The 18,447-nt window shown below is 43.7% G+C and overlaps 1 long non-coding RNA gene across 1 annotated transcript in view; it reads right to left on the bottom strand.

Moving 5' to 3' along the window:
- LOC143391235 (uncharacterized) overlaps nt 1–18,447 on the bottom strand; it is a 68,753-nt gene that overhangs the window by 44,844 nt on the left and 5,462 nt on the right. The window lies entirely within an intron of this gene.

The following is an 18,447-nucleotide window of genomic DNA, read 5'->3' as shown; positions in this document are numbered from 1 at the left end:
CTATATCATGTTTCCAAGGTTTACCACACTGCGGCACACGACTGTACTTCATTCCTTTTTATGGCTATAAATATGGATACATCACATTTTGTATATCTATGCATTCAACAATGGAAACTTGTGTTGCTTCTACCTTTGGCTATTATAAAGAACATTCATTTATGAAGATTTGGGTCCCTCTTTTCAATTCTTTTGAGTACATAGCTAGGATGGAATTGTTGGGTCCTATGGTAACTCTATGTTTAACTTTTTGAGGAACCATGCCCCTTTAAAATATGTTGAAAATTTCTAATTCCACCAGGAAAAGTCAAAAGGAAACTGAAAGCAAAATACAAAACCACAGTGAAGTCAAAGAAGTTAAAATTTTTTTTTCTAGTCTCACTCCATTTTTTTAATATATTCAAACCTGGGCAGAAGGAACACAAATAGTATACCACTTTTTTAAAGGCCAGGAATACCACAAAGAGAAATTTAAAGCAAGCAATTCCTTGGAATAATTAACAAAGGGTTGCTATGTTCCCAGGATATTTTTAACAATAAAATCACACCTAGACAGGACTCTACTAGGAGCTACATGGTTGGTGATAAGTCTTTCAACCAAAGAAAACAGTCAGAGGACAAACACAGGCCATGAACAAGGACCACATTCTGTGATCAGGGAAGACTAGATTCCCTTGCCCTCCTTCTCATTTTTCTCTTTAGAGACTGTAAGTCCCTAAAGTAAAAAAAATGTCAGTAGTTTTTAAAAAACACACCATTTTGTGTCCTATACCTTAAAAGATCATTTCTAATTGGGTCTAAACCATCATCAGCACTTTAAGATCGACTGGCTAGAAACAGTATGAGATCAAGGAAAGAAAAGTGAGAGAACACCAACCCAGGAAACATGTGCCCTCATTATGCACCTGGTCTTTCAGCAGTTTTCATGAAGCTTAGAGTCACCAATAATTCTGACTGGCAGCGGCAAGATGGCAGTGCAGAGGGACTATACCTAAAGAGGATGCATTGGCACCTTTAAATTCAGCCAAGGAGAAAAAGCTCTCTGAAGAACACAGTAACCAACTATAAATGACAAGACTGAGTCTGCTGATAGGAGCAAGACACTGACCGGGCAGAGGTGGCTGGCAAATCAGGTAATGGGAGGTGAGCTGCAGCACACACTGGGCAGGTGTTCAATTAGAAGGAAGTGGACTGAAAAATAGCTCAATTAATTCATTGTGCATTCTGTCTGGGAGAACCTGAAGATAAGCCTGAAACATCAACAGCTGGCCAGAGACTAACATCAGAGCTCCACTTTTGGCAAAAGTCAGAGCTAACAAAGAAGTCTGCACAAAATATAAAATGACACTGAGATTAGCTCTGGTAAGCTCTTTAAAGTTCAAGCTAAACCAAAGGCCAGGAAGTAAACCTAGCAAGAAGGCAGTTTATTACGGATCACAAAAGCCACTCCTTCCTCCTGACAGGGTGTTCCTGTTCAGCCTCAGAGGCAGGTGGAGCTGGGACTGAGGCCAGGGAGCATAGAACAAAAACCATCTAAAAGCCAAGAACAAAGTGATGGGATCACCCTTATTTGCAACATCCCACGTGGTGGCCCAGCCAGGCTGAGCCTTGATTCCAATCCAACAGGAGGACAGACCCTCAATCTGAAATAGACTGGAAAAAAAGATAAAACATATATGAGAGTCATGTGGCAGAGCCAGGAAGAGGGAAAGACATTAAGAATATAAAAATCAAGGGGAAAAAAAAAAAAGGTTATCAGGGCCAACATCTAGCAGAGTAGCTATTGAAAAAAGAGTTCCTCAGTCCTAGCGGGGAGCATCCCCTCTAGAGGGCTGACAAGGAACAAGGCAACCAACATGGAGGGCAGAAAGTTGAAATAGAACACATCTGTAGTGTCTGGGCAACTCCCTTGTTTCAAAGAATACTGAGATCCAGAGAGATTCTGCAACACACCCAGGACAACTGTTAACAATGGCAAAGCCAGGTCCAGACTCATGATCTCCTGGAAGGCCTTCCACCGATACTGACAATGAAGTAACAGCTTCTATTTACCGAAGAATTAATGAAGATGCTATATGGAGAGTTTTACATATGTTACCCAGTTTACTCCTCTCAACAACCTATAAGGTAATAATAATATTTTTAGCTCATTTTACAGATAGAACATAGAGAGGTTAAGGAGCTTGCCCAAAGTCACACAGCTTGTTGGAAGCACAGACAGGATAGGAACCTAAGTTTGGCTAAAAATATATGCTCTTAACCATTACACTTGACTGTCCCTAAACTATGCTGCTTCCAAACAAGGGAGAAGGTCATATTTCCAACTAAAGTATAAGCCAGAAACTTTCTACCATTAAGTAATTTTCAGTATCTAAAATCATGTTCTTCCAAAACAACAAAAACAATCAGCACTTAAGGATATAAAGAACAAAATCATTAACTTTGGGGGGAAAAGAAAGATTATTCTCCAGCCTGAACAACAGAAATAAGAAGACCCAGACTTGAAAATCAGGGGCTAATTCTAAAATCCAGTCCCTTTGGGATTTTGTCCAGGGTCATACACCTTTAACAAGTCATATATTTTTAAGTGATTAATTCTGAGTGCACAGTGGTGCTGGTAGGCCCAGTAGATGACTGCAGAAGTCAGCATTTTCCATATCTTGGAGCGTCCACTAAAATATCACTGGGCTATATGTAAAACCATCAGTTTAAGCTAAGCACATACATTGCTACATTCAGGTTTCAGAAACTGTTGATTTTGATGAAATAAAGAGCACCTGGCTTTCCTAAGAAAAGCCTCACATTCTCCATTCCACTGTGCTTAGCTCCACTTCCCTATTGATGGAAGTCTGTTTTCTCTAAATTACAAACTCAGGACGTCTCCTTGCATGCACAGCTGCATCATCCACTTCCTTTCACTGCCACAACCAAGCCACAGTTTCCAGCTACAAGTTCAGTTCAAGATCCACAAGCATCACAGAGCTGGAGCTCTAGAACTCCTGCAGGGGTTCTGGCTCCAGCTGGGACCCAACGTGAGTCACGTAATCCTTCTTAATATTAATCATAACACCAAGAGCAGCACATAACACTTACTTGCTGCTTATCAGATGTCCATCACTGCACTGAAGAATTTTTCTCACCCGATGCTCACAATACCTCTAAGGTAGGTGCCATTTGTATATCTAGCTGAAAGACGGAGGAAGTTACCCAAAGTTACACCACTGGGACACTGCACACACGGAATTCAAACCCAGGACTCTTGGACTTCATAATTCCAGTTCTTCACTATCAAATGCTTTGTATTGTAGGGAAATAAAAACTCTCCCTCTACTCTTTAAGGCTTTGAGTCTATGAAATAACCTGTCCATAGCTAGATTAATAGAAGAAAAATTATACATTTATTTACTGCACCAGGACATCATATTAAAGAATAGTGCAGGAGCTGGGGTTGTAGCTAGCAGTAGAGCATTTGCCTAGGTTCAATCCTCAGCACCACATAAAAATAATAAAATAGAAGTTTTGTGTCCAACTACAACTAAAAAATAGATATTTTTTTAAAAAAGAAAGAATAGTACATACTTGAAAACCCAGGAAGGTATAGAAGCTTATATTCCCTCTTCATAGGAAGATGCAGGCAACTTAGAGCCAATAATTTCTAGGAAAGATGAATGCCTAGGCATGGTGTCACTCTCCAGTTGCCTTTCTGTGGGTCTCCTCTCCTGTGATACAAGTTTAATCTTCCCTGGTTGCTGAGACCTAAGGGGAGGGGATTCATAACATTTGAGTTCCTTTTGGTTGATCTGTCTTCAGGCAGATAAGGCAGGTTCAGAGAAAGCCCCTCCCTGCCTTTGCTATTTCCCCAGTATCCTCAGTTTAAAGTTCAAATTGACACAATTTGGGGGTGGTATTTTGTAAATTTGTTTTCCTCATCCATAAGGCAAGGGCAAGACCACATTCGCATTTCCTTGTGAGAAGCGTATTCTGAAAACGATCCTTAACATGGTTCTGACTGTTCTTCTAAGTCTGTACAGGAAACAATGAGTTCTCAACAGACCAACCAAGCAGCTGAGTACTTAGTACTGGGCTAAGGACAAAGGGAATGGTAAAGAAAGAAAGATGGGTTCCATGTTTCTCAATGGAAAGGCTGTGGACTTGGTGCAGGGAAGGGAGACAAGTCTGGCTATGTGGCAGCAGTAGGCAAGACGAGCACAGTTAGCATCCCTGGCCCCAAGGGACTTCCAGTACACCCACCACAACCACCTTGGCCCGCTCAAAGGCTGAAAGGCAATTCTGCAAAATAAATAGCTGCAGCTGCCAAGACAATCTAATCTGCCTTCTTTCTGCCATCTGAAGTGATCCCAAATCGTTCAAGTAGATGTCAGTTGTATTCTACATAAAAGTCTGATACAAGATGCCTAAGATACAACAGGGACAGGCCAAGTCCCTGCCACTGCAGAGCTTGCTATCAAGCTAGGCAGGAGGATGATATGCACATAACTGAAATAAACTACCCCAGGTGGTGTAAAACTGGGAGACCCAGGAGAAACATCTCACACTGGGAAGCCCAGTCCTTAATCCTATTTACAATCCCATTAGCAGTAGAAAACTTGGTTTGCAAATTTCTAGTTCATAATGCATTACGACTTAAAAGCCACCATTACCACCACCACCATGCCAAGACTCAACCTCTGAAGAAAAGAATAATCGTCTGTACCCACAGCAATATTTGCACAAGCACATCTGCAAGCCAACATCCCCCACAGACTGCAAGTTCCTCAATGCCTGAAGTAAAGAGAATTGCTCAAGATCACACAGCAAATATACACAAAATTGGAATCCCTAATGATCAAACTCACAGGTCCCTCTCCTGGCTCTTCTGGAATTTCCCCCATACTTCTCTAACTCAAACTTTAACTAAGAAGGGAAATCAGGGGGAGAAAGAATTCTCATTGGGTGGTTGAAAACGTAAGTCTGAATCTATTAGATGCTTGAGTGGGGGTCTTTGACAGGTGAGGCCAGGGGGCCTTTAAAAGTCACCTCAAGCAGAAAAAGTTACCTCAAGACAGCTATATAATCAGTGAAGCTGTATGCACTGAAGGCAAGATGTATCCAATATGCACAATTAGAATACCTCTATTTCCAAAATCCTGTTTTGGAAATTCATTTTTAAACCACTGGCCCAGGCATTTCTGAGAAGCCATGTGGTTAACATGGATTTGTTTAGAGCAGCAACTCCCAAGACCAAAACAAATGGGAAGGCTCAGAAAGATTCTACCTGAACTAAGGGTTCTTTATGCTTCATCCTCCTTCTTGTTTTGGGCGAAGGTTTGCAGGGAAGGTCAGTTGCCTTTGATCCTAGGAATGGGGAGTTTCTCAGGCCTCAACTTTAGTATTGAGATCTGTGCTTTTTCCAAGTCATGATGACTAAAAAACTAAATGACAAATAGTAACCCATTAATTAAGCCCTGGGTGATCTTACATACGCTCTCTCATTTATATCTTACCACAGCCTCTTTTAGATATTATTACTATCTGCACTCTATGGAATACAGACTCAGCAAGGTTAAGTAGCCATGCCTGGCTCACAGTTAGGAAATGCTCAAAGAGGACCCAGGATGGGTCCAGACACTCCTGATAGAGAACCCCACAGGCGGCAGACAACTCTGAAGAGGTGTTCTTTCACCCTCTCTGCAAGCCGACTTAAACAAACACCTTCTCAGATGTTTTTCAGGAAACTTCCAGGGGAAACTATAATATGAACAAAATTATGCTACTGAAGAGTGTCACGTCCGTGGCTTCCATTAAAAATCCCTGACTGTAAAATGGGGATGGTGGTGGCTCTCAGGGAGTACTAGATGAGAGGATACTTGCAAACTACCCAAGACTCAGGCACATCAACAAATATAATGACCTTAAGCAGCAGCATTCCTGTCAGTGTGGGGGAAAGCTGTGGAGGAAAGCTGTGGAGGACTAAGCACATGCCGATTCCATAGACTCGTATTTACTCCTAAAAGTGTAGGGAAAGTGGAAGAGGGGGAATGCTCAGGTCAACAGCTATGCACACAGGAGGTGGCTATTTGATGCTGTCACCATCTATGTGGTCTCATAGGGCCTCACCACCTCTCTGCACCCACCCAGGGTCTTGGGCATAACAGAGAGAAAAACAGTGAAACAGGAGAAAATCCAACAAAGAGTGAAAACTGAGAAATTTGTAATCCAGTCACTCCAGAGTGACAGACTGAAACATGACTTTAGTTCCACACAGAGGTTCATCTGCCCCCGCCCCTGGGGGTCTTGTGTCCCCAACACCCACAGCAGGCCTCTCCAGAGAAGAAGGCCAAGGAACTCAGCTGAGCTCCCCATTTCCAGACAAGATGTCTTCTATTCCCCAGGCTATGGTGCAAAAGCCAAACTGTTCAGAAGCACAGGTTCCAATCTCAGGTCCTGCTACTGACACTCACCTCTTTGATCCTCGGTTTCTTCCTCTGTAAGGTAGAAAAAACGGCACAAAAGGCTCAGCACACAGTAAATCAACAACTCTGACTTATAGCAGAGACAAACTAATGTTAGATAAACACTAAACTTGATTCCTTAAAAGGAAATGGTTTCATGCAATTAATGAGGATCAACAACTTTAAGAAAACTCAAGAAAGCAGAGTGGAAAAACTACACTCCCACTTCCTGCAGGGTTAATGCCTCTCGGCTACTGCTGCCCTGGATGCCTACAGAACTGGAGTGTCTGTTCACCTGACTCTTCACACTTTGTAAATACACTCACTGCCAACCAGAGGGTGCTTGCGGCCAAACCCCTGGGCAAACCAGGTCATCAGAATTTGATCCGGAAATTAAATGTCCATGCAGCCTAGCCTCAATCAGTTCAAAATAGATATCTGTGACCTAATTAGTCTTCGAGTACCATTCTCAAAGCCAAAAACTAGAGGAGAGTGAGACAGACAGATGTTTACTTCAGCAGAGCCCTGCACGAACCCCAGCCTTCCTGTTAGTTGAACCATGCCCTGCAACAGCAATGATTTGAAAACTGTCTCAGGTTAGCTAGACAGAAACTCCACTTGAGGATAGCTGATTCAAACCTTTGTTAAAAAGCAAAAAGTCACAGAGGTCTTGCTAAGAGCTCAGCTCTGACTATTCCCAACATGTACCTCTATCCATGTGGACCAAGGACTATAGTTACCTATCCCTAATGCTCAAAACTGCACATCTTCCCTATGAAACGGGGAGCATAGTTGTCTTTGACAGTTCATTATCTTAATGTTCTACAGTGTCTTGCACAAAATGGATCCAATAAAAAGCTGAGCTTCTTCTGACCCACTCACATGCTTAGATACTTGAGATTTGACAAAAGAGCAGACAGGTATTCGGTGTAAAGACAAACCAGACAGACAAGGCCAGGGAAAGTCACTGTATGTGTTCAACCAATGTGGAGCTACAAAATGATCTAAATCAAAGTTTGTTTCGGTAAGGGAAATGTGAGTCATAGGCAGAGTGAATCCAAGGAATTTGGCTCAGACAAATTTCAGTAAAGTTCAGAGCATTCGGTACTAAGTAGAACACCACTAGGTAGACAGTGGACACTACGTCACCAGCCACACAACAGCAGAAGAAGCAAGCTGACAGCAAAACAAACTGCCACTCTTCACATCCAAATCCACCCTTCTTAGATCTCTGGGGTCAGCCCCAGACAACCCCATCTCCATTACACACTAAAAACTCCCATCACAAAAACTTCCTTGAGTGCCCTGTCATTTACTTAGCAGTCTTCCCCAACATAAGGACATTTAATCATCACCACCATCACAGGAGGCAAGCAGAAGAGGCACTTTCATCACTCTCTAAGACATGAGGAAATTGAGTCCAAAGGACATCTATCACCCGGTAAAATCAAGACTGAAGCACAGACCTCCTAACTCCAAGTTAAAGGCTCATTCTCCAGAATTACCCAGCACGGCGCACCCAGACCCAACCAAGTCATGTATCTGAGCTCTAAGCCACTGCTCTTTACCCACTCAGGACACCTTCTAGCACATACCCTTCCCAGCACAGCAGCCCATGCACTTCAACCTTCTTCACAAAGACAGAAGCACACAAAGCATTAACCTTGGTACCCATCAACAAGTGGCACCTGTCAGCCACACATCCCTGACAGATACACAAAACTCAACCCCTAGAAGTTTCAAGGGAGACACACATATCAATGAGTGTCTTTCTATGCTCAGTGGCAAGCAGGGGAAGGAAAAAAATCATGGATTCCAACAGCCACAAACCAGACAGCCTAGAGGTCCTTCTTCTGAGTATCTGTCTTGCATCCAAATCCAGTCTCTGGAACTTACTAGCTCTGTGAACTCAGGCTCGTGTTATAGCTTGAATCCTGAATGTGTCCCAAAGGCTTGTGTGTTGGAGGTTTGGGTCCCGTCCTTAGAACTGTTGGGAGGTGGTGAAATCATTAGAGATGTGGCCAAGTGAATTAGGGCATTGGGGCATGCCCTTGAAGGAGGTACTGAGACCAAAGACCCTGCTTATCTTTTTACTTTCCAGTTGCTCCACCACATCCTCCCACCATGATGGACTGCCTCACCACAGGCCCAAAGGCACAGGGCCAGTGGACCATGAACTGAAATCTCCAAAACCATGAGCTAAAAAAATCTTTCCTCCTCTTAAGTTGATTTAACACAGGTATTTTGTCACAATGACTGGATGCCAATGCAGCAAGGAACTTATTTTTCTAAATCTCAGTTTATAAAATAAGGAATTTTTAAACAGTACCTTACAGCATATGTACTTAATGCCACAGAGCTGTACACTTGAAAATGGTTAGAAGGTTAAGTTTTATGTTGTGTATATTTTCCATGATAACAAAAAATAGTTAACATTTGTATTTTTAAAAATTATCTCACCCATTAATAACAAATTAAATAAGACTGTAATGATACATTCTTATGGTATCAGACACATCCTAAATTCCAATAAGTAGCTATTTGTTATTAATTTGTAGTTTTAATCATTTTTACTATAAAGAAAATACATGTTCAATCTAGAAAATGCAAAAAAATATAGATACAATTTCCTAAAATACCAAATCCAGGGATAACCAAATATGATTTTTGTAGTGTTTTTCCTATGTAGATATTTTTAACAAATTTAGACCCTAATGTACATACAATCTTATAATCAGGATCCATTCTTTTCTGTCTTACTTGTAATTGCAAAAACAATGCTCATAAAAACATTTAGAAATAAAGGGCCTTTGTTCAAGGCAAGGATAGAAAGCTATGTGAAACCTAAGAACAAGGAGATCACGTTGAGCAACTGGAGACACCAGCCTCCAGGGTTGGAGTGGAGATTTAGCCTAATCCTCTGCACCTGTTCCTCTTTTCCCCATCATCTTTTACCCATAAAGAACTCTGGATGTCTGGCCAAACAGGAAGAAGCCCATCAAGAAGCACTGTAGCTGAAGGCCATGAGCTTGTGTCAAGCTGCCTAAAACAAAAGAGTTTATGCTTCCCTCTGCCTTGAACAGCCCTGTCTTCAAGGAGTTCCCACTGACCAGAGAGCCAGAGCAAAGGGGCTGCCCAGAGTGGGTGGAAAAGACAAAGAAAGGAGTTACTCATTCCATCCATTCTTCCACCTCCAGGTTAATGATGAGAACTTGAGGCCCAGAGAGCCAAGTGATTTCCCCCAAGGCAGCAATGACGAGGCCATAATTTAACATTCCATCCCCAATCTGAAGACTAGAAGCTAAATCACAGCATGCAGCAAGCTCAGAGCCCAACAAAGATGTCAGGGCCCACATCCAATATGATCTTGCCTGTCAACAAGTATTCATATACTAAGTGCTTGGGACACCCCTACAGAGACAAAAGCCATTCCTGGGCAGAGGATGAAGAAGCTGTTTTGTGGGAATACCTGCAGCTTCATCTGGCCCCTACTCTTGGGCAAGGCCTCTCTGTTCTAATTGTAACAAAAAAACAAAGCAAGACCCCATAGATCTTGATGGATGGCACCCGTGTCAGAACTTCCCGAGCAGCTCTGGCAGCAAAAGGCTGTGCAATTTAAATGCAGTTCCTCCACGGAAGCTCTTTTGATGTGTTAGGGGAAGCACCCCAAAAATAACTCTGCAGAAGGAATCACTCTCTCACAGAATGAATCTGTAATGTTCCCCTCTAGCTAGGAATAGCCTTCACAACTTCGGCTTTGTATGGGTGTTTTGCTTGGGAGAGAGAAGGAAAAAGACTGCGTGTCGACCCAAAGGCAACTCCCAAAATACTACAGAAGAGCAGCTGCTCCTGGCACAGGGCAATTCTATTTCCATCTCTGCTTACACATGATTATCTTCTAAAGCAATGCTCTCCAGAGGGACCACGGTGACAATGCCACCCAATAACCTCCCAACGTGGGCTGCTCCTGGCACTCAGTACTCAGGAGATGGAAAAGCAGGCCCACCTTTGGCCCAATTCGTTGGAGCCTTCATCACACAGCTCCAGGCCCCTTCCTTTGGAGGCTCAAAGAGGAAATTCCATGTCAAACAGATAAGGCAATTTCCTTTCAGCTCTAGGCCAAGGAATCTGAAGTTATGATTCCCTCAGCAATCAAACTGACCCAGCATAACTTCAGTCCCTAAACTAGGTACACTGAGGGCAAGCCTCCATCTGGAGTTCCTTCTTGATAATAACTGTTAGCAGGCTGAAGTGTTTCCAGAACAACCAAGAACAAAATGCAAAGACTCTGGAGGCCAGTTACAAAGTGGGTGGTGGAGAGGGTCCCAGGCCCATGTACCACACTTCACTATCTTTCCCCTCAGGTCCTTGTGGCCTCTCCTCCCTGCCCTGTATTTTCAAGGCCAAATGTGGCCCACTGACCAAGGAAGCTGACTCAACTCTTTCCACAGCTCAGTGACTTTACACACAGAAGTACCATGGAAGCAGAACACACTGAGCTTACACACTGACCTCAGCATTTTCTAAATCTGCCCAGAGTGATGAGCACATGAACCATAAGCACTGTGTTCAACAGGCAAGCCTGGGGCTGGAGGAGAAAGAGTGCCGCCGCCGCCGCTGCCGCCACCACCACCACCACCAGTACTGAGGCTCTGCAGCTCATGGCAGGGTGTCCACAAGACACCCCAGGCAGCTCTCCACCTTGCAGCCTGTCTAACCTCTGTTCACGCTTTTCATGCATCTGGTTTATGTGTGAGGAGAGGAGTAAAAAGGCATCCAGAAAGAACAAGGGCAGTAAGTGTGGATCAAGGGTCAACAGAGTACCAACCATTTTTATAAACCTAGAAACAGTTACTATGAGCTGATCCAAACTCTATCCTGCCTTTATTTGTGCTCACAGCGACAAGAGTGGCTCCCACCCCTCTAGAGCAAACAAACACAGGCAAGGACCTCCTTGATCTTCAGTCCTCTCCTATAACCCCAACCTCTTGGACCTTATATCCTCATGGCCTCCCCATAGCACACCCACACTGCACTTCCACTGCACTGTCCCTAAGCCATCTGGAGGTCCCAGGCCTCTGCATTTGCTGTTCCTCTTCCTCCATACACCAGCTCCCACCTCCAGACTGAAACCCAAACACAGCCTTCTCCCAGGGGCTTCCCTGGCCACCCTTCAGCAACCCACCTCCCCTCTGCTCAGGCACTCGCACTGCTCTCCAATCACACCCTCTCATACACCAACTGGGGTTCAGTGTCCAAAACACTCACACCTACCTGGAACTTTAGAATGGGGCCCTATTTGGAAACAGGGTCTGTGCAAACATAGTTTGTTGAGTGTGATGAATTTTATGTCAACTTGACTAGCCTATGAGTGCCCAGATATTTGGCCAAACATTATTCTGTGTTTGTGAGGATGTTTCTGGTTGACGTGGCTATCTGAATATATAGACTTGAGTAAAGCAGACTGCCTTCCCAACTGCTTCATCAATCAAATAAAGATCTGAACGGAACCAACAGACTAGGTAAGAAGGAACCGTATTAACTGACTGCTTGAGCTGGTACATTGGTCATTTCCTGCCTTTGGATTTGAACTGAAAAATTGGCTTTTCTAGGATCTTAAGCCAGGCAGAATTCAGACTAGAACTTACACCATTTCCTCTCCCAATTTCAGGCCTTTGGACATAGATTGGAACTTATACCATTAGCACTGCTATGTCGGCAACTTGCTAATTGCAGCTCTTGTTACTTCTCAGCCACCACAATCATGTGGGCCAACACGCTTAATCTCTCTATATATTTGCATACCTCAATTGGTTCTGCTTCTCTGGAGAACCCCAGTACAACAAGGTCATATTGTTGCAGTAATCTCCTATTAGTTCTGTATCTCTGGAAAACCATAATACACAGATGTGGAGGAACCTCATGTAATGTTATGTCAGGGCAGAGGCAGAAGAGCTGTTGCCAATGACTGGTACAGCATGGGTGCCAGTAACCACAGAAGCCAAGACAGAAGCATGGAAGAGATTTCCCTCAACCTCTAGAACAGTGGTAGAATAAGTTTCTGTTGTTGAAGCCATTGTTTCTGGTACTTTTCATAGCAGCTGGAGGAAACTTATATACATATCATGTATTGTGATTACTCAGTGTCCATCACCCTCACCAGAATACAGGCTCCACAAAAATAGGATTTTGGCTTCTTTCACTCAGTACAGAATTCCCAGCACATGAATGGTAACTGTCACCTGGTAGATGCTCAGGAAATAATGGCTGAATGAATTCTGGGCAAATAAAGATAAGCTTAGAAGGAAGGCAGGGAAGCAACACTCAACCTACATAGGGCAAAATGGAGAGGCTAAAGTTCTAACTGCACTCATAGAAGAGCCAGGTCAAGAACTGAATTGAGACCTGGTTCTTTCACTTGATACTTGATACTTAATACTGAACTCCAACCAGGTGTTGAGTGCCATACCAGAACTAAACACATAGGAATTGTGTGGTGGGACAGGGGCAGAATCCAGGCTTGGCTCTCGACGAGCAAGTAACTAGAGAACAGTACCTCACCTCTGGGGTCTTCGTATCCTTATCTGCTAAAGTGCAACATGGATTAAAGGCTAAATCAAATCTACCTTCTAAGGTCATTTTTATTTACACTTCTTCTGAGAACCCTTTCAGACCTCCAGAGCCAAGGTGAAGTCTCCATTCTGCTGACTGCCATTCAGGGAAGCACCTTCAGCACCTATCACATACTATACTGAAATACCTTTCACACCACAGGCCACTATTATCCCATTTGCATAGTCAATCTTCACATATATTATCCAGATTCATGTCGCAGACCTATCCACAGGTCACACATTCTGTTCAGGTTCTGTTGCGGCCTTACTGGATTCTCTACTTCCCCCAGGCCTGCAGACCACAAGTTCAGCTACCAAACTCAGCTCCTGAGAGCAAGGTCTTTTCTCTATCTGCTCCCCAAAATGCTGGGTTCCTCTGCCACCCTTAGGTACAGCCTTCTCGACATTCAACTTGCAAACCTCAAAAAGCTGGTTTGGGTAAACCATAAGCAAACAAATTAGAACTTCAAATAAATTTGCCATCATATACATGCATGCACATTCAGAACAGCGTGAATACAGGTGACCAGGAAAACGAAACCAATTGTGGACATTGACTTGAGGCCTGCCCTGTTGAAGCAAAAGAACATGAGTGTGATTGGAGACAGGCAGGCCCAAGTCGGAATCTCAAAGCTGTCTCACGCTGGACAATCACCCAATTCCCTCCCTGCACTTAAGTGACCTCATTTCGTAAAGCCTCAGGAGGAGTAAATAGCACACCTAATACCTTATGGGTCTCCTTTGTCACATCTGAAAATGGGTAATGGGTGGCAGCATTGGGAAGAAAAAGGAGTCTCAACTCCCTAGAGTCCCAGACCTGGATTCACTTCCACTCTCTCCCACAGCTTATGGTTTGAGGCAGCCACTTGCCCATTTAGGGTCTCACTCCGTTGCTTCAAACAAAGGGAAGATACCCTACTAGCATTTCCCAGCACAGAATCCACCTAAAAACAGTGACAAGTCCTTTGCATTGGGGCCTTTGTGTGCACTGAGAAGGAGGTTCACACCAGGAGTGGTATGTGAAGGGATATCCAAACTTACTCTCCTGTCCCACCAAAGGCTCCCTAACCTCCCACTTTCACCCCTTTAATAACTCCAACCCTCATCTGTCTCCAGGTGGCTACTAATCTCCTGACCTCCCCTCCTCAATGTTACCCTGACTATGCCTATTTTTATACTTAGCAAATATAACCTGTAGTCATCCATTTAAAACATTTATTAGCTGGGTGGCACATGCCTATAATTCCAGCTACCTGAGAGGCTGACACAGGGAGATTGTAAGTTTGAAGTCAGCTTGGGCAACTTAGTGAGGCCCTGACTCAAATAGAATTTTTTTTTTTTTTTAAGTCTGGGGATGTAAGTCACTGCTAAAACACCCCTGAGTTCAATTCCCAGTATCATCAAAAACAACAACAACAAAATACACACATACACATACACACACACACACACACACACACACATTTTTTAAAGGAAAAAGGAACATAAACATAATTAATTTTAAGTAGTTACTTAAAATTACTGAGTACTAATTAGATAATATGCCAAGAACTTTATAAGTATTACTCTAATCTCACAATCACCCTGTGAGGTAGGCACTAATAGTATTCCTAGATTTCAGGTGAGGAGACTGAGGCCCACAGAAATAAAATAACTTTGCTCAAGTCTCATAGTGATATGGGGTGGGTAGGAGCTGGGTTCCAACACAGCTAAACTCTGGAGCCTCCTCTCCAACCCAGGTGGCCTCCACCACACTCCTCTCTTATCCCCATTTGGTGACAGGTGAATGATATTGTTGTCCTGTAAGCCAAAGCTTCACCAAACACACCGGGCAACTTGGCCTGCATCGAGGGCTCTAGAATAGGCCTATCTGTGCAGGCTTCCTCTACAGACACTCTTAGGTCCCCAAATGCCTTCTGAGAAACCACTACTTCTTCCCAAAGCATCCAAATAAGGGGCAAACTGTCAGGATGTTCCCATAGCAAGCCAGGAGTAGGGGGAAATGAGGACTGCACAGCTGGAAGGAAAGACCTGCTCCACAGGGAATCTTGCCTCACCACATTCCCAGAGTCTTTCTCAGAAGCCAAAGCATCTGGTTTTCTAGCACAACCTCTCCCAGTTCAGATCCCCATCTCAAATTCCTACTTCAGCAGTATAGGACAGATTGATCTTAGTTGATACTTAAACCTGAAGTCCCCACAGGACAGGTTCAGAGCACTGTGGCATATTATACCAAAATTTAACAGTCCTATTACTGTACCTAACCTCCAGGGAAAGTGGAGAGACCATGCAACCAGCAGCACTTTTGTTTCTAGGTGCCACACTGCTCCTGGCAGCATGATGCTTACACCATGCTGAGCATAGCCAAGGTCCTGGTGAGCTCAGTTCCACAGTTACTATGGACCTGCCCACTCAGGTCTGAAATCTCATCACCAAGCTCCAGAGGCTTAACAATGAGTGCTACAATTTCACCAGTGATCACTAACATGGCTACTGAACGGAATTATTTCTTTCACTGAGTATAATGACAACCAATGGGTAACCTCATACACTGTTGGTAGTTTAAACCAGTACAGCCCTGCAGAGCACAGCATGGATACTGCTGCAACATTTTAAACGAATTCTACTCCTAGAGAAACACATGCACTCATATATGTGTGTATAAAGCTATAATAGCAACATGAATTAGTTTAATGTCCATTCCTAGGAAGTCAATTCATTAACTATGATATACATATGAATTATAGACAAATAAAAGACAAAATAGAGAACAGAGGAGAGTTACATGCATAAAAAATCTCCAACATATACATTATACATTAATATATAACATATACATTATGTGAAAAAAAATCAAATAGTAGGAAAATATATGTGATTGGATTTAGGCTTATTAAAAAAAAATATCACGTGTGTGTGTGTGTGTGTGTGTGTGTGTGTGTGTGTGTGTCTACCCAGGCTGACAAACAGTTGTAGGATATGCATGAAACTACTGAAGCTGTTTACCCCCAAGGACCTGGCAGGGAAGCATGCAGGGTGAAGGGGGCTTGACATGTCTCTATGTAATTCTACACTACATGGCTGAGAGGGTGGGGTATGGAGCAGAATATATCAGGTATTGTCTATATCATTTAAGAAAACAGCAACTGAGCTATTTATAAACACCACCACCAAAACAGTTTTACTGACATGAAACTGCAGCACCATCAACATAAACAGGCTGCCATGCCATACTACAGCACTGACTCAAAGCTATCAAAATCCAGTTTCTATGCCACTGATAGCAGACTAGATGGGGATCAACAGGGAAGGAGGGAAACGGGGGATGCAAAGAAAACTTTGGCAAAAGTTCTGGAGGAGCTGCAGGCCTGTGCTACCCTGAACCTGTCATCCCCTAAACTCACCAGTCTGGGGCCTTCCTCCCTCTCACCCCCACAGGATTATATAAGAGCTAAAACCAGCATTAAAGAGAATTCTCTTTCCCCACAACAGAGAAAGGCCTCCCATTGCCACCAACAGAGCTGCTCCAAGGCAGAGCCAAAGAGAAGGCCTGGTCAAACTCCACCTGCCCAACAAAGGCACTGTGTGCCAGGCTCCTGGAATGGCAGGGAAAGCCTAGACTGGCAGCCCCCAAGCCCACTCATCCGAGTCATTCCACTTCGGCAAGCAGCCCGGGAATCTTTTCACACTGACTACTGAAATCCAAACTGCACCAGTATACAAATCAGATGGTTCTGCCAACAAAACAGCAACAACATGGAAAAAAAGAAAGATAAATCAATGGTATCCTGTCTAAATATATATTTATTCTTTCTGCTTGCCAGAGCAGTAGCACTGTTGTAGATTAGAACATTTGATAAGTATCTTTTTTGCTTTCCAGTAATAATTACAACAAACACATACCCCCAACACACATATACACACTATTAGGCACAAAAGAAAAACAGCAAAGAGGCTTTGCCTAAAACATAAAATTCAAGAGACAAGCCTGACAGCTAATATCCAGAGGCAAGAACATTCTTATTCCATTAAAACATGTGTCCTGTCTGGCAAGCACTCCTATCAGACAAACTGGATGGATCCCCAATAGTCCACAGCGAGAAGTCTAGGTGACCTTAAAAGAAGGAAGAGAAGTCGCCTTTCCAGGGAAAAGAATAAGTAAACATCAAGCAGAAAGTGGGTGTGCAGTCTGTGTAGGGACTCACCTGCAGAGACAGGCTGTGACTGATGATAGTGAAAAGCAGTCAGGTCCAACACAGGTAACTCAGCCGTTTCCTTCCAAAGAATGCAGCCCTGATAAAGTCAGAACCTGATCAACTGATCTCCAACCAGACCAGAGCCAGAACAAACTATATGAAGGGCAGGGGTATTATGCAATCTGGAAAAGGAATCCCAAAAGCAAATTTACTATTGGATCTGGCACTGACAGGAGGAAAGGGCACAGAAACAATATATCCATGACATGGTGACAGTGCACCTATAATGAGAATACCAGTCAACCATCTCCCTGTGCTCTGGTGCTGGACCACCTGAGTCCACCCGGCTACACTGCAGTCTTTGGAAGAGGGTGATCTCAACTCCTCTTCTGAGACTACCACTCACCCCTATGAACTCACCTACCATCACTTCTTTCCCAGTCAACCTCACCTAGGCCAGATCAGCTCTTAGGAATAGTCAGAACTGAGGACTAAACACTGTGGTGGGTCCCTGGGTCAAAAGGCAAAAATGGGGTGCAGACCACATTCCAGGGAGCCTTCATTCTTTGGTAGCTTCTTATCTTTGACATTTTTTACATGAAATCTGAATGAGCAAAACAGCATATCCCTAAATGGGGTACCAGGAGCCTGAATTTCAACCTCTGTGATGCTTTTGGAATGGCAAGAATGATAAGGCCATGGGGTAGGCACAGAGAGGGCAAGGCCCTTTCAGGATTGACTCAGACATTTGTTTCTAGCTGTTAGCAGAGACCAAAGGAAGAGATTCTAGTTGCTGCAGACATTGTTTTGCAATGAGAAAGGTCAGACAAGGAAAAGCTAGGATATGATTCCTCCCTCTCTCAGACCCAATATCCAAAGGGACTGAGCTATTCTCATTCCAACATGTCTCCTGTGTTCCATCACCACTGGCAGGGTCTTCATGTCTTACATTCAGGACCTCATGGTGTCTCAAGCTGAATAATACACTCCTCCCTCTTCTACTTTCCACCTGCTTCACCTTCATAGTCCCCATGCCTACTGAGAAATTTTTCCAGAATATAGATCTGACCTTCTCTCTCAATGAAACTCCCAACCTACAGGACAGAAGGCCTATCGTGGGCAGAGGAAAGCCTTGCCAGGCTTTCCAGCCTCAATGGAAGCATAGGCTATGGCATCCCACAGATC

Source organism: Callospermophilus lateralis, chromosome 2 (genome assembly GCF_048772815.1).
Source record: "Callospermophilus lateralis isolate mCalLat2 chromosome 2, mCalLat2.hap1, whole genome shotgun sequence".
Lineage (NCBI taxonomy): Eukaryota > Metazoa > Chordata > Mammalia > Rodentia > Sciuridae > Callospermophilus > Callospermophilus lateralis.
This window is presented reverse-complemented; position numbering and strand designations above follow the sequence as displayed.